The following is a 15,853-nucleotide window of genomic DNA, read 5'->3' as shown; positions in this document are numbered from 1 at the left end:
ACCGGAGTTTGAACTTCATCTCTAGTACTTAAGGGACATGTGCAGCAGGAAGCAAATTTAGCTGTTCTCTGCTTTATTTACCTCATTTGTAAATTTGGAACATGACATCACTTCAAAAGATTATTGGGAACTTGACACGAGATAAAGTATGTAAAGAACTCAGTACAGTGTCTAACATATAAGAACTGTTAATTTATACTTTACTCCCTCTACTGAAATGTTTACTTCGTTTGTCTTCTCTAGTTTGGTTTTAAAATTCTAACTCTCTGATTACTCTTTCTCAGCCTCTTAGCCCTTTGTGGCTGATTCTTCTTTGTTATTATAATCCATATTTTTGCCTTTGACTTTTTCCTTCATCCTTCTGGCCTTTTTTCTTGGATGATTTTACTAAGTCCATGGTTTCACCTGCCACTTCTGTGTGTATAGAATTATCACATCTCTAATTATGACCTCTCTCCTGGGTATCTCTAAGCCCTTTTACAATTATTTCTCAAATAAGACATGAAATTCAACAAGAAATATATGCCTTGTCACCTTTCCCCCATTAAAAAATATTCTCCCAATTTTCAAAAAATAGACAAAATAGGAACCATAGTCATCCAGGAATTTTCCAGTTCCTTACCTACTATCATCCAAACACACCAAGAGGAAACACACTCCTGACAACTTGGTTTTCTTCTCTGTTGTTATCTTGTTCCTATCAGTTCAGAATCCAATATTACTCTATAGAGCATGACAGTAGCTTACTACAGACTCAAAAAAAAATAGAAATCTGTGATCAGGTAGAGGTACATTTCAATATGAAATTAATATTTTAGATCTATTTCCAGCTATTGTGATACATTAATTGTTGACTTATAAGTAGAAAGGCTTTCTACTGTAGTACGTTGTTTTGCCGCAATATTTTACTAATTGCTTCTCTGAAGAAATACAGTAGTAGCAGATACTGGAATAATATCAAGATTGCAGAGCTCTAAATCTCTTAAAAAAATGCTTTGTTACAAAAAAAAGTACAACATTGTAATTATAATGTATTCTTGTAATAAAAGGCTATTGTATGTAATTGTCCAAGTGTCATAGTCTTATAGATTCCACAAGAAAAAAGTATTTCTGTTTTGAGGTGACTAAATGATATTGTAACCTGTGGAATAACACAGTGAGAAGCCAATTAAGCTTTCTAAAGTCACAACTAAATTTGTCATAATATCAAAGTAATAAATGCTTTTGTTACCTTATTTTTGCATTGCTTCAATTCTGTTGTTGCTTATTCAGTAAACTTTAAAGCATATGTAACATATATCTTCATATTTAGTTATAAAAACATCAAAATATCTTAAATTAAAAATTTATCAGAATGGTAATTCAATAAGAGATTAAAGGTAATATGTTATTACATATTTCAACCTTTTGCTGATAGTGTAATAATTGTTGAAATGAGCTAAAATTTAATCCAAATCAAAAGACAGACACCAATATCTAAGCACAAAACACAAGACCTCCAGTGTCTTGATTTCTTTACTTCACTGCTACATCTACTATTTCTAGCAGGTCCATAGAAGTTTGTAAACCCACATATACCTAAAATTTCTTTGGCAATAAAATGTTTTTCTTTCCAGAAAGCACCCTTTGAAATGATTTTAACACACCAGAGAGCACTTCTATCCATTCCCAGAAGAAATTCAACATCTTCTTCAAGACTTTATGATCCTCATATTATTTGCTCTTGAGCAGACAATAATAAGAAGCTATTCTGAAATCTAATGCGTGCTTTAGGTTTTTTTTGTTTGTTTGTTTGTTTGCTTTTCCTCACTAGGCTAAAGCTACAAATAGAAAGCTCAAAATTTTACATTTATATCTTGTTCAGAGCAGATGTACATTTTAATGTAGACAACCTGAAATTCAGCTGCTATTTATTTGAGACCCTATACAAAGAGTTCTTTAATGTTTAGAGTTACTAAAATATGAAGCTTGCTTGGCAGACTGAGGAAATAGAGTTTTTATCATCTCAGAATATGGGTAAAACATCCAAAATACTTTGTCCTTTTTTTGGCTAGCAGCCTTGTAAGGTAACAGATGTAGTATGATATTTAAAAATCTGAAGAGAATGAGCAATTAAAATGATTATTTTAAAAACAGCACTGTCATTGCTGTTTGTTGTTAATATGTCTATATGTTTGTGTAAATACATATATAAAATGATATATGTGTAATACATATCATAAAATACATGCATATGCAATTTATAATTTGTGTGTATATATTTGTACACAAATATATATTTACTGAGAACATGCTCAATAGCTGCACTCACTTATGGATGTGTATTAGAAAAGGGTGAAACTGTTTCTCAAGAAGCCATGTGTTTATTGGATTTTAACGCAATACATATTTGGAATAAATGATTCTAAAATAAAATCATAAGCTTAGAATTTGAAACAAGAAATGGAGGCCATAAAATGACATCAGATGTTTTCTAAATGAATATTAATGATAAAAAGATGGTTTGCAATGCTGGCTCTGCAGTCAGTTTATCTGGATTTAAATCTCAGTTCCACCATTTACCAGCTGCTGGGTTTTGGATGAGCTACTTAAACTTTCTTCTAAAATTATTCTAAGTGTTCAGATCTAATTCGGTATTTCTTTGTGGGTGTAAGAGAGGTCTACATGTTTTAATCTCTTACAGACAGTAGGAATGGGAGGGATGTGATGAGTTCTGGCCAGTAAGCTGTGAGTGGAAGCAATGTGTGCCCAGTTTGGGTAAGCCATTTCATAGCTGCTATGAGCTCTCCATGTTTACTCCTTCCTTCCACAGTGACACTGAAAGCTAAGAATTGGATAGGAGGAGTCACAAGCAATGGTCTTTCTTAATTTATGAAGAAAAGGGGTGTATATGGGTTATTTTTCTGCAGGCTGTATAAAAAGCATGACACCAGCATCCAATTCGTGAGGGTTTCAGGTTACTTCCACTCCCGGTGGAAGGTGCAGGGGTGCAAGAACATGCAGAGATTACGTGGTGAAAGAGATCAGCCTGATCCTTGAGTGAAAATATATGGAGAATAACAACAAACATCTAATATGAGTAAGAAATAAATCTTGATTGTGTTAAACTGCTGAGAGTTTGGAATTAATTTATAACTTTGCCTAATGTACTCGCTGTGTACTATAGCTTGGGTGTTGGTAGCCCAAATTGCCTGTTGAAATTTGATCCCCATGTTGGAGGTGGAGCCTAAGGGGAGATTTCTAGGTCCTAAGGGAAGATTCCTCATGAATGACTTCTCAGGGTAATGAGTTAGTTCTTGCTCTTGCTCACAAGAGTTAATTGTTAACAAGAGCTTGGTACCTCTTCCTTTCTCTTGCTTCTTCTCTTGCCATGTGATCGCTGCCACACACTGGCTCCCCTTCACCTTTCACCATAGATGGAAGCAGCCTGAAGCCTTCACTAGAAGCTGAGGCTGGTGCCACGCTTCTTGTACAACCCGCAGAAACATGGGCCAAATATACCTCTTTTCTTTATAAGTTACCCAGTCTCGGATATTTCTTTAAGATAATAAAAATAATATAAGATCTGTGCCTTGATTTTCCCATCTATAACTGGGATAATAACAGTACCTAGTTAGTTGGATGGTTGTCAGCAAAATTTTATTGAACTAAGGGATTAACATAGCTCTGTAATTCCTATTAATAAAAGTAGTTTATATATCTTTTACTTAATTGATTTTAAATTCTAAAACATTTCATGTGTCATAAAGTCCAACAATATACACTGAGTTCACACTTTCTGCAATGCCTACCATCTCAAGTTAAAAAAAAAAAAGTCTCAAATATTGCCTTAATATAAAATGGCTCGAATAAGACATACAATATTTTTGTCATATAAAATATTGTATATTGACAGCAATATCCCAGTGGCTGATTTATTGATAGTATCTTTGACCTTTAGAATCTTTTTATTTCTATTATATATAAGGAAATACAAACTAGGTAACAGGAAGAAATGAGAAAAGGTAGAGAGAGACAATAGTGAAGGCTGGTCGACATTGGAGTACAAAAGATTACTGCAGGATTCTTCTATGAGGCTGATTACAGCAGCTTTAGCTTATCAAGCTTTGGCATTGAAGACCATGTGAATTCATCTACAACCCTGGTAGTGAAATAAGAACTTTTCTTGTTTCTGAAATTTTAAGATCTTTACGGACACACTTTTTACTTAATCTGCATGACATCAGAGAAAGGTATTATTTTCTATACTTTACAGATAATGAAAATATACCACAAACCACAGGAAGAATAGAGAGTCACTGTTTACCCAAAGGCATTGACTCCATGCGGAAAACAACTCTGAGGTCTTTGTTTCCATTCAGTTGTTCATTTATTGCTAACTCTCACATTGTAAGAAAGAGACAAATATGAAAAGAATAGTTTTTCAAGTCAAACAAAAGAAAACATTTTCTCTGGAGGAGCAAAGAATTTTTACATTATTTTCATTTTGCTAAACTTTAGGGAACAATTTGACCAAAGAAAGAAGAAAAAGTGGATTAGCAGATCTCATGGACCGACAGTCTCTGGATGGTAGGAGATCCATTCAGCAGAAATAAAAATGAGAATACAATGTTTCTGATGTATTTAATTTGGAGAAAAACATTTTTCATGTTCTTTCAATAAACAAAGTTAATCACATTACATTTTACCTCTGGTAAAAGAATATTAATTAAATTGATTATGCTCACATTAGAGAACAATATAACATATCATAGTCAAATAACATTTATGTTTATATTCATTATTACAAGCATTAAAAGGAAACAAATAGTGTTGTGGCAAATACTACTTAAACAGGCAGAGTCTCCTATATCTGGAAATTTATCATCTATACTGCTAGAGAGAGTTAAGGATATTTTAATAGTATTTAATTAACTAAAATTTAAGAGATTATTGCTTTCAGCCATTTAAAAATTATTAATTGAACACTGACTACATGCTTGGTCTGTGTTTACCATTATCCATTAAGAGCTTGTTATTTAATTGGGGAAATCCAAGTCAAGATACAGTGAATATCCAAGAAACTTATCAAACATTTGAATAAAAATAACGGCACCCGTATTTTATGGTGTATTTATAGTATTATTCATAAAACAATAAGAAAAACTATTAATATCCACCTCCAAAAACATGGAAGAAATTTCCCATTTTCAAAATTATTAATATTCCCGTCAAATAAATGCTATTTGGAACTATCTTATTGGAAATAAATAAAATACCCTTTATCAAATAATGATATCATTGAAGAAATGAGTATCCTCATATACTTACAGTGCTATTACAAATAACTAGAATTTCTGGAGGTATTGTTTTACATATACTAGAAAGTCTTAAAATTTTACATTCCAGTTAAAACATATATTTAATATTTAGTAATTAATGCTAAATTATCATAAATATTTCCAAAGATGTGGATAAAATAAGCCTCACTGAAAATATATTTATATAAAATATTGAAACAAGTAAAATGTTCATATCCACATTACAAACTGATACGAGGAAATTCTGTTCCGTCTAAAAATGATACAGAACAATATGTAAAGGCATGCAAAATGATTATAACTTAAAACATAAATGAGATGATTTTTAAAATCTCTAAATTCAGTAAAAACCCAGAGAAATCAAACTCAGTGTGGATAAAGGCACCAAAAAAATGGAATGAATAAAGTCACATACACTAGACTATGAAGAAAAATCATGTTTTGGAAAAGCTATCCTCACAATACAAGAATTTTTAATTGAAGAAAAATTCACTGGAAAAGGTACAGAAATAGCAACAATTATATAGTGTACATGAAATAAAAAGAGCCATGGTTTACTTTGAATGAAAATGAATGATTGGAAGGAGAAGAAAAGGAAAGAATATAATTAAGATTATTACAGCTAGCATTTATTGAACCTTACTCTGCAGCCAGAATTGTGGTAAACACTTTAAATATACTTACTTATTTAAAAACCTACCACTATTCATTGAGGTAGGTAAGTACTTCTAATCCTGTTTAACAGGACAAAGTGCAGGGAAATGGTTGACTGAGAGTTCTGGAGGCAACTTGCCTTCTTTCCCATCTCAGCTCCTCTACTATTGGCTGTGAAAGCTTATCAAGTTACATAGCTGTTGTATGACTCATATTAAAATAATGACAATAACAGTACCTAGCTCAACAACTGCTATAAAAATTAAATAACTTAACACATACAATGTTATGATACTCTCTAGCAAATGGTAAATGCTATAAAATTTTAATTTTAAAAAAAATTTTTTGTATATAATTTTTACAGGTACATAATAGTTGTATATATTTATGCAGCATATGTGATGTTTTTATACAGGCATGTAATGTGTAACAATCAAAACAGGGTAATTGGGATATAAATTGATTCTTAAAAATTCTAAGTAATGCTCAAGGTAACACTACTAGTAAATAAATGCAGAATGGGGACTTGAAGCCAGATCTGTGTGATCACAAAGCCTGGGCTCATAAGTACCATGCTGTCTCCTTGGTTCATACCCACAGGCTACAGTGAAATGCCTTCTCATACCTTGGAAATAAGGGAAAATGTCTTTTCCTCTGATTTGATACACAATCAGAACAGAAGCAGGAAAGAGCTCTTTGAAAAAGAGAATGGTTTTGAGACCTCAGGCTTCCCATACCCTGAGAAAGGTTCTGTGTTTGTAAAGAAATCATGTGTTAATCAGCAGAGACTTACCAGCTTTTGAAACCAAAAGAAGAGCATCGCAGAGAAAGTATGCATGGAAGCACCGAGAAGCACAGAGGGAATCAAAGCCAAATGGCTGTATGTATCCCATCTCCATTGGCTGAATCCTTCCAGGCTTCAGCCTGCTGTGAAGAAACATTTCATTCTTTCTACAGTTTGATTCACCTGGTTCCTCTTTGGCTTCTCACTACGATCTATCTTCAGAAAAAAGTGCAGTGACCATGCCACATGAATATGGAAGTCTTTGTAACACATTTTCATTATATTTTCATGCTCATTGATTTTCTGAACCAGTCTTGGTAATATGAATAATTTAAGTTGACTGCATATTTTATTGTTTAAACCACAGTACTTTAAGAGTAAAAAAGAGCCCAATCAATGCCATGAGAAAACAGGCTGAAAATAAACTCTCATGGGAAATTTGGGGCTTCTTGTCAGGCTAGGTCAATATGACTTAATGCCTGAGATTTTAAAATATTCTCTCTAGCCTCACTCCTTTCCCAAATTCAATTTTTCAACATATAGACTCTATAGCCTAATACACTCAGGGTAATTGTTCTTGAATTAAGGTAATGCTTGATATGATTTAAATGATGGCTGTGTGATCCTGGATAAGGTACATAATGCTTGAAGCTATAATTTCCCCAGTTTTCTTTTTCTTTTTCTTTTTTTTTTTTTGTGACGGAGTCTCGCTCTATCGCCCAGGCTGGAGTGCAGTGGCCGGATCTCAGCTCACTGCAAGCTCCGCCTCCCGGGTTTACGCCATTCTCCTGCCTCAGCCTCCGGAGTAGCTGGGACTACAGGCGCCCGCCACCTCGCCCGGCTGGTTTTTTGTATTTTGCAAATAATGATACCTATCTGTAAGAATTTATATACAACACACACACATATTTACATACGTATGCATACACATACACATACACATAAATATATTAGTCCAGTGAATACTTAAAAACTGGTAGCTGTTATTGTATCTCATGACTTTAATGCAACTCTCTGAGGCCACTTGTGATTCAGGCAGTTGACTTTTCTCAGGCAACAGTGCACCGTTCCACTGTGTGCTTTTTTCAAACTTCTACATCTGCTATGTTCCAAGAACAGTCAGTCCTCTATGTATTAATATGGTGAGAACAAAGCCATGTACCTCAGTTCTGCCTTCCACCAACAGCTGGCAATAGTAGTTGGTTTCATAATAATTTGGATGTATAACTAAATATACTTGTGAACTACCTTTAAGTAGATAAAAAGTTTGTAAGTACGGATGTTTCTGTTTTACACTAGAAGCATTGTCATATGTAGATTGTCTGTCTGGGAACAGGCTGTTTGTGGAAGAGGGAATAAAAATCCTTAAGGATGAGATTTCACCTAGGGAAAAATAACTTTTCAACTGTAGATGATGTTTCCTAATTACAGGAAATTTTGAGGATGCATAAAATTTGAAGGCATTGGGAGTGCAATTGGAAGGCCTAAATACAGAAGTGGATGACTCGAATTCCAATAAAAGGACTCCCCAGTGAGTGATTATAGAAAAATCCAGAAATGACCTTTGGAGAAACCTATAGTTAAAAAGTGATAAAAGGAGCAAGAAAACCTGGCAAAGACAAAAATAGGACAGAGATGTAAGGTACAAAACACTATTAAGTGTAGCGTCACTGAAGTCAGGGAAAGTGGACCATGAATGTGCAAAAGACTTGTAAGAAAAGCAATAACAAGAAGAGCGTGGCACCTTCTCTGTTGTTACGACCCTTTTTTAGTGTCTGGTAACTTCTCAGAAATGTGGCATTCATTTGCCAAAATCTATTGGAGGGAAAATATAACATTGAGTCAAGATTTCTACTATTTTGTGATATATGGTTTTAAGTGATGAGTGAAAACTTGTCTTTTTTTACTGAAAAGCTCACTGATACTTTGATTATGATATTAAGGAGGTTTATTGTAGACTGTGTGTAATACCTCAGAGAGCCTGTGGCAGTGATGCAGATTTGAAGGATCCATGGCTCGCCTAACTGAGGTTTTCTTAAATATTATATGGCTGTGTGGAGATGGCATCTTGAATCAACCAGGATCCAGAAATCCTACAGAAATGCTTAAATAGTCACACTCACAGCTAGTAAGGATACTTGAGGTCTCTCAGCTTTAGGACTGGTGTATATTATATGCAAAATGCCTTTTATAATCATTGCTGAATAGTTTAACAAGCTCTGGCAGGACTCTAATAATTGTGGATTTTTTGGAGAGGTATTGAAATACAAAGTGGCAGTAATTGTGCTTTATTTTTTTTTAAGAAAGCACACCATGTATATCCACATTTAGAATAAGAATAGTTACTCCTATATAGAATATATGCCATGTTGGCCAGGAGTATATGCCATGCTTATGGCATATTTTTAAAAGTTTTAATTCTTTTTATTTAAAGAAAAATACCATAAAAGATATTGTTTTCCATGGAAATCTGCCAATTTCTTTTTCCCTGCTAGCTTTTTTTGTCCTTTGCCTACGTGACTGTTAAATTGCACAAAATCTAAATTCTTATCTACATTTATTTGACATTTTGAATTCTAAAAGAACATATGAATATTTAAAACAAGTTTTAATAAAATTTTATCATTAGAAACCAATTATTATTCATATTTCATTTAAATCTAGTTAATACAGAATGTATTCATAAAGAGAAGCAATCCACAAAAAAACCGCTATTACTGTATTCTAAATAAACTTGATATCAACTGGACCAAATTTTAATATTATCTACAATCAAGAAATGGTGGGCCTTTAGGATATTTACAGTTTCATTATCAAGTGGCGCATTGTTTTCTCCAAGTAAAAGTTTTATTGCCATATAATTCTAAATTGCTTATACAAATTCTGTTACAAAACCCACATTCTTTCCTTGATAATTCAAATAATTTGGAAAAAACAGAGTACTCACTGTTTCAGAAATATAGCTTATGTACATTTTTATTGAAGTTTATAATTGTTTAAGTTTTCCAGATGTTTGATAGTTTTGAAATGGTTCTGTTACTATCAGATTATGTGCATTATTTATAATGTGTACATATTCATTATTCAACATATGTTCTTGCTTCAGTTAGTGTTAGAATATCCCCTATATTTGTTTTTAAAAGGCTCACCAGCATTATAATAAACTAACTCAGATTTTCCTTGTTCCTCCTAACTTAGCCACTTCCAAAGCTGTGTGACTACAAGCAACCTACTTAACCTCTAAAAGCCTTCTATTCCTCATCTGTAAAATGCGGTCATCATTAACTTGCAGAGACTTTGTGAATGTTCAGTGTAATGTCCACCATGCACTTGGTGAAAGTTAGGTGCTGAATATTGCTGGCTGTTAGCAGTAAATGAAATTGAGGTCAGCAAACTCTGCTCTCCTTCTAAAAAGATATCAAGAAAGAAGTAGCTAGTAATCGTAGCTTTTCCTATTTTCACCATGAAAATATTGACTACGTACATCATTGACAAAGTCTTTTACTGACCCTACGATACTCACTCAATGCTTTGATATATGCCACACATGCTGAGATTAGAACATTCATGCAGTTTTCTAACAATCGCACTTTAGACTCACAGAGTCAGATAAAAAGAGATTTTATCAAGCCAGTCAAAAGATCTGTTGATCTGTATAAAAACATTACTTGATCATAAATTTTCACTAAACTTTCCCATATGTAACACTTAAATTTGTGAGAATGAAAAATAGGTATCTGAAGAAATAGATGATCGGTCTCCTAAAACAAAATTTAAAATTCTTTCTCTCCTTCAATAGATTTGTTTTGGCGCTGACCTAATTTCTATGCTAACTCACAGGGTTTACGACTGCTTTATTCTTTGCACAGCCTGTATTTTTTCCTTCTTTCAAATCTCCCAGGGACTGACTCCAGGAAGTAAGGCATATGCATCATCAATAAACCGCATTTAGTTAACTGTTCTTTATTCGGCAGCTCCTGATCCATTTTGTGGATTTTCTATGCCCTTCATTTCTTTCCCTCCTCAATCCCACCACCTTTCTTTTGATGATTTCACTGCTCATTATCACCTCTACCAGAAGTGAGAAGAAAGAATGTAAAATTAAAATGAGTTGAAAATGACTTTTAAAATTCATTTTCAGGATAAGGAGGAAAAGTTGAAAATGTTAGCTAAAATTAGGCCTGGGGTTTTCTAATGACTTCATACAGTTATTTTTATCCCTGTTAAAGTGATGCTAATTGAGTTCCAAAATGAAAGGACCCTTCCACCCTATCTTATTCTTTCCTATTGGAATATGTAGGGAAAGAGGAGAAATGTAAAATCTATTTACACAAAGTTTTCTAAAGCATAAAGTAGTCACTAGGACAGAATAATGCTTACAAAGGTCCCATTTATGAGTTACACAGTACAGCAGTAAATGTTTTAGAATACAAGTTTTATAGTGAATTAGCTCATTTGCACCCTCTTCATACAAGTGTGTAAATGTATGTTTATTTACTAACTGTCCAGCTTTTTTAGCAAGAGGCCTCACTGCTGATTCCCTATTAGTGTCACTATTAATTTCTGAATAGTGTAGGGAAATGAAGTAGGAGTTTTTAATTTTGTGTGATATACTTAAAAAGTAATTAGTACTTCAGTAGTTACTTAAAAATATTTGTAAATGTTTGCAAATTTGAACAAAGGAATAAAATAAAAGTTTAGAGTAACTCTTAAGATCAAGGCTTTTGATCTTAAACATAGATGATTTAAAAAATATACTGGTTTTATAAGTTATCCTCTAATATCAGGTAATCGTGAGGTTAAAATCTAGTACTATTATAAGAAATGGGAGTATTTTCATAATTTGAGTCAGCTATACGTCATCTTTCTTACTGTCAACTAACATGTAAAATGAGGGTTAACTAAGTGATCCCTAAAATTACCCAAGGCTTTTCAGTACTTTCAAGTATACACACAGCTATGCACACATTATATATTTTACATGTATATATTGGGAGAAGATTTAAGTTAGCCACACAGCTTAGACAAGTTGTGTCCACATGTATGTATCTATTTAGGAAGTAGTAATGGACTAAAGAATCCTTTCCTTCAAAAAGGCATCATATAACACATCTATGCCTCCAGTTTTGTTTTGTTTTTTTTTTAATTTTAAATGAGTGGTAAATGTTTGTTGAATGAAATACATTTAAATGTGTGTGGGCCCTTTATTGTCTCATTCAGATGAGAAAGGCATACCAGAGGAGAAAGATCACATACTTTGAAGGTCACAGATCAGGCTCTGGACAAGAATGTTATGTATGGCTATAAAGCTGGTATAATAATAACCATATTATAAAACTGCTATGAGGATTAACTGAATTACATATGTCAAGCACTTAGTAGCATGTTTGAAACATAATTGACACTAGATAACCAATCTATCATTTCTCATTGTATTGATTTTTCAGATGTAATCAACCTCTTAAACTTGATGATTGAATCAATACAGAATAGAGATATAATATTTCATTGTGTATATATATATATATATTATATGTTACATTTAGATGTGGTATATTTTACACTTTTACATAGATACCTATATATTAATAATACATTTTGTGTACACACATACATATATTTTAATTCATCAAAAGGGACTTCTAATTTTAAATATTCTATTAACAAGACAAAAAAAAAAGAAATGGCCTTAAAATAAAGTAATATTCTAAACTTATATTTATTTGCAATTATGAATTAACCAGAACATGTACATGGTTATGGTTTAAATATCTGTGTATATAGTGATTACATGAAACTTTGTGTATACCACAATACTGTTAAACTAATCTAAATAGTGGAAGTAGAATTAATTGAGAAATACAAATAAAATTACCTGTAAAGCATAGTGCTTCAATTTTTTTTTTTTTTTTTTTTTTTTTTTTTGTTGAAAGGGAGTCTTGCTCTATCACCCAGGCTGGAGTGCAGTGGCCGGATCTCAGCTCACTGCAAGCTCCGCCTCCCGGGTTCTCGCCATTCTCCTGCCTCAGCCTCCTGAGTAGCTGGGACTACAGGCGCCCGCCACCTCGCCCGGCTAGATTTTTGTATTTTTTTAGTAGAGACGGGGTTTCACGTGTTAGCCAGGATGGTCTCGATCTCCTGACCTCGTGATCCGCCCGTCTCGGCCTCCCAAAGTGCTGGGATTACAGGCTTGAGCCACCGCGCCCGGCCAAAAAAAATTTTTAAAAAGATTTAAAACGTAAAAAGTTTAATGATGGTATCTTTTTTTCTTATTTTTTTAATTTATTTTTTTTTTTTGAGTCAGAGGTTTGCTCTATAGTCCAGGCTGGAGTGCAGTGGCGACCTCGGCTCACTGCAAGCTCCACCTCCCAGGTTCACGACATTCTCCTGCCTCAGCTTCCGAAGTAGCTGGGACTATAGGCTTCCACCACCACGCCTGGCTAATTTTTTATTTTTATTTTTTTTAGCAGAGACAGGGTTTTACCATCTTGCCCAGGCTGGTCTCGAACTCCTGAGCTCAGACGATCCGCCTGCCTCAGCCTCCCAAAGTGCTAGGATTACAGGTGTGAGCCACCATGCCCAGCCAAAGATGGTATCTTGATATATACTTATAATCATGCTCACATCTTTATAGTGGAGATAATAAAATTACAAACAGAAGGCTTGCAGTAAATGAAAAATAGTATCTTTTAGTGATAGAATGCAATAAGTAATAATCAAGATAACCTATGTATCAGCATGCAGTGTCTGTTGATGCCAGATATGAGATAAGGCATTTCATGCATATACGTGCATGAAGTGTGTCGGGGTCTTTTTTTATGAAATTGAAACAGAGAAGTTTGATGACTTGTCTAAAGTCACACAGAACTTAGCAACAACCCAGAGAATGTCACCCACTCCTCTGGCTCAGTTCAGTACACCATCTATTGTATCCTGTTGTTTTCCTTTCTATAGGAAAAATAGGCTTGGGAGGCATATAATCTAACTGTTCTTCTAGATCGATTTTTACAAAACACCTGGGAAGCAGGCCCAGAGCAATTGAGATGTCTAAGAAGTTTGTAAGTGTTATTTTCAAGGGACTAATAGCATAGAAGCTTTCTGAGTCATCGTTAGAAATATGTGACACCGGAAGGTAGGTCACAGGTTGGCATCATAAGGAATAAGAGTTTAGGAATGCTTTCACAGTGCCCAGAGAAAGGATACATAGGAAGAACGAAGTCTATTTAGTCCTTTTAATTTTATTTAAGCCCAATTCGGGTGTAAACATGTGTAAAACGTTGTTTGGATTTTCAGAGAGGAAAGATAATAACAAGTAGGTCAGTGAATGGTCTGAAATGTAGCATGTAAGGTATTGTTCAATATTATGCCATGATCCCCTAGTCTTGAGGACAAACTTCCACGCAGGGACTTTGCAATCACCATAGTCACTTAAAGCAAATGTGGTTGTTAGTGTCATTCCAAACATTATTTTCAAGATGTGTTCAATTCTTGTGTTTCAACTTACATGAAGAACTTTTGCTATAACTCATGTTTATGCTTTTTAGAAACGCTCTAGAGAATAATTATGGCCAAATGGGTATATTTAATTTCTTTTCAACTTAATAAAGGGAGGTATGGTAATAACCTTTTCCGTAGAGACCAGCTGGGTGATAGAGTCAGAAGACGAAGATTCTGCTGGTGTGAGCTGGGGGAACACTTTAAAAGGAAGTGCATCTGTACTACAAGCATCCACTGCAAAGCAGGGAAAGGGAGAGTTAGGGGCCAGGGAAAATTAAAGACTTGAGATATAATTACAAAGAGAAAATGTCACTTCACTTGGACTGTCATCATAAACATTGGCTCCTGTGCAATGTCCTTATAACAAAGGAAAAATAAAGAAAATAGTTCCCTATGTTTCTACCAAAAAGGTGGATGATCTTAACTTGTTGGAGAGGGCATGACCTGTGAGTGGATAAACAGCCCACTCTGCTGCTCTGTCTAGATGGAGAATTGTTTCAGATTGCAGGTCCTCTGACTGCTGACAGATTGCCTAACTCTGGCCATGGGCCTCCAGCTTAGGGAAGCTGTGGGTATTGTGTAAAGATGTAAATTAAACACATTTCAGAAGCAGCTTGGTACTGATTTGGGGAGTCAAGTATGTTTCAACTACAGACCTCAAAGTAAATATTTATCAATTATGGCAAAAGTTCAGCTGTAGGGCAGAACCAGCAGCTAAAAAGCACAAGGAGGGGGATCATGCTTCCCTGACTGCAGTTTGTTTACCAACCTTCAACTTAGATATGCATGTTCCTCTGAGAGTGTGTGTGTGTGTGGTGGGGGCGGGGGGGGGTGGTGGCAGTGTTTGGGGACTGAGGTTTACCACTTCAACCACTTCATCAGTGCTCCATTTTCACTGTAAAGAGTTTGAAGGAACTGATTTCACCAGCCAGTGAACCCGACCAATATAATTTGAACAATTATATGCCAAATTTGTATATAGAGAGACTTGTGAACTCCATGTACAGCCCCATTTGCACAATAACAAGCTGTTACCCACCAGGTGTTTTGATGTAGTGTGTTGTCCATATTTAGGACTCTGTCTTTAGGATTAGTAGAAATGAGGAGAAAATAAGAAGGATCAGGAGCAAAACAGTTAGCTCAGCCAAGTAATTTAGATTCTAGTTAGCATTTGGTGGAAGAGGAAAATTGAAGTAGTTCCTACAGAAAGCATATGGAAATCAGGTATCGAAGATCTTTTTCCATTCTAGGCTCAGTCACTCGTCATCAGTATGTGAGGTTTTATGTTTAGGACCGTGCAGAGGATATCTGCAAGCCTAGCGATGAAGAGAAATGTCTTCTCAAGGAAAGGCTGAATCATGGGCTTTTCCGTTACTTATATGGCAACCTGCAGATCAAAAAGTGTTTCAGAGGCTTAATGTACTGGAGTAACCTACTAGCCTTGATTTTTATAAATGAGGAAACAGAAGCCCAGGAGTTACGTGATTCCATGTTACATAGCTATTCAGTGTCAAAGCCATGGGGGATATGCAAGCATTTGGTAACACACTGTTCCACAATTCCTTTATGAAGGACCAGTTTTCCAGTAGGCAATCCAGGAGAAAGAAAGAGAGAGAAA

The 15,853-nt window shown here is 34.6% G+C and overlaps 1 long non-coding RNA gene across 1 annotated transcript; it reads left to right on the top strand.

The window, feature by feature from the left end:
* Positions 1–3,635: 3,635 nt before the first annotated feature.
* Positions 3,636–7,037, top strand: LOC105512715. Its single transcript, XR_001001903.1, has 2 exons — positions 3,636–4,232; positions 6,740–7,037. It is a non-coding gene; the product is annotated as an uncharacterized LOC105512715 (long non-coding RNA).
* Positions 7,038–15,853: the final 8,816 nt, after the last annotated feature.

Source organism: Colobus angolensis, unplaced genomic scaffold (genome assembly GCF_000951035.1).
Source record: "Colobus angolensis palliatus isolate OR3802 unplaced genomic scaffold, Cang.pa_1.0 Scaffold218, whole genome shotgun sequence".
In the NCBI taxonomy this organism is placed as follows: domain Eukaryota; kingdom Metazoa; phylum Chordata; class Mammalia; order Primates; family Cercopithecidae; genus Colobus; species Colobus angolensis.
Note: the sequence above shows the minus strand (reverse complement) of the source record. Positions and strands in the feature narration are given on the sequence as shown.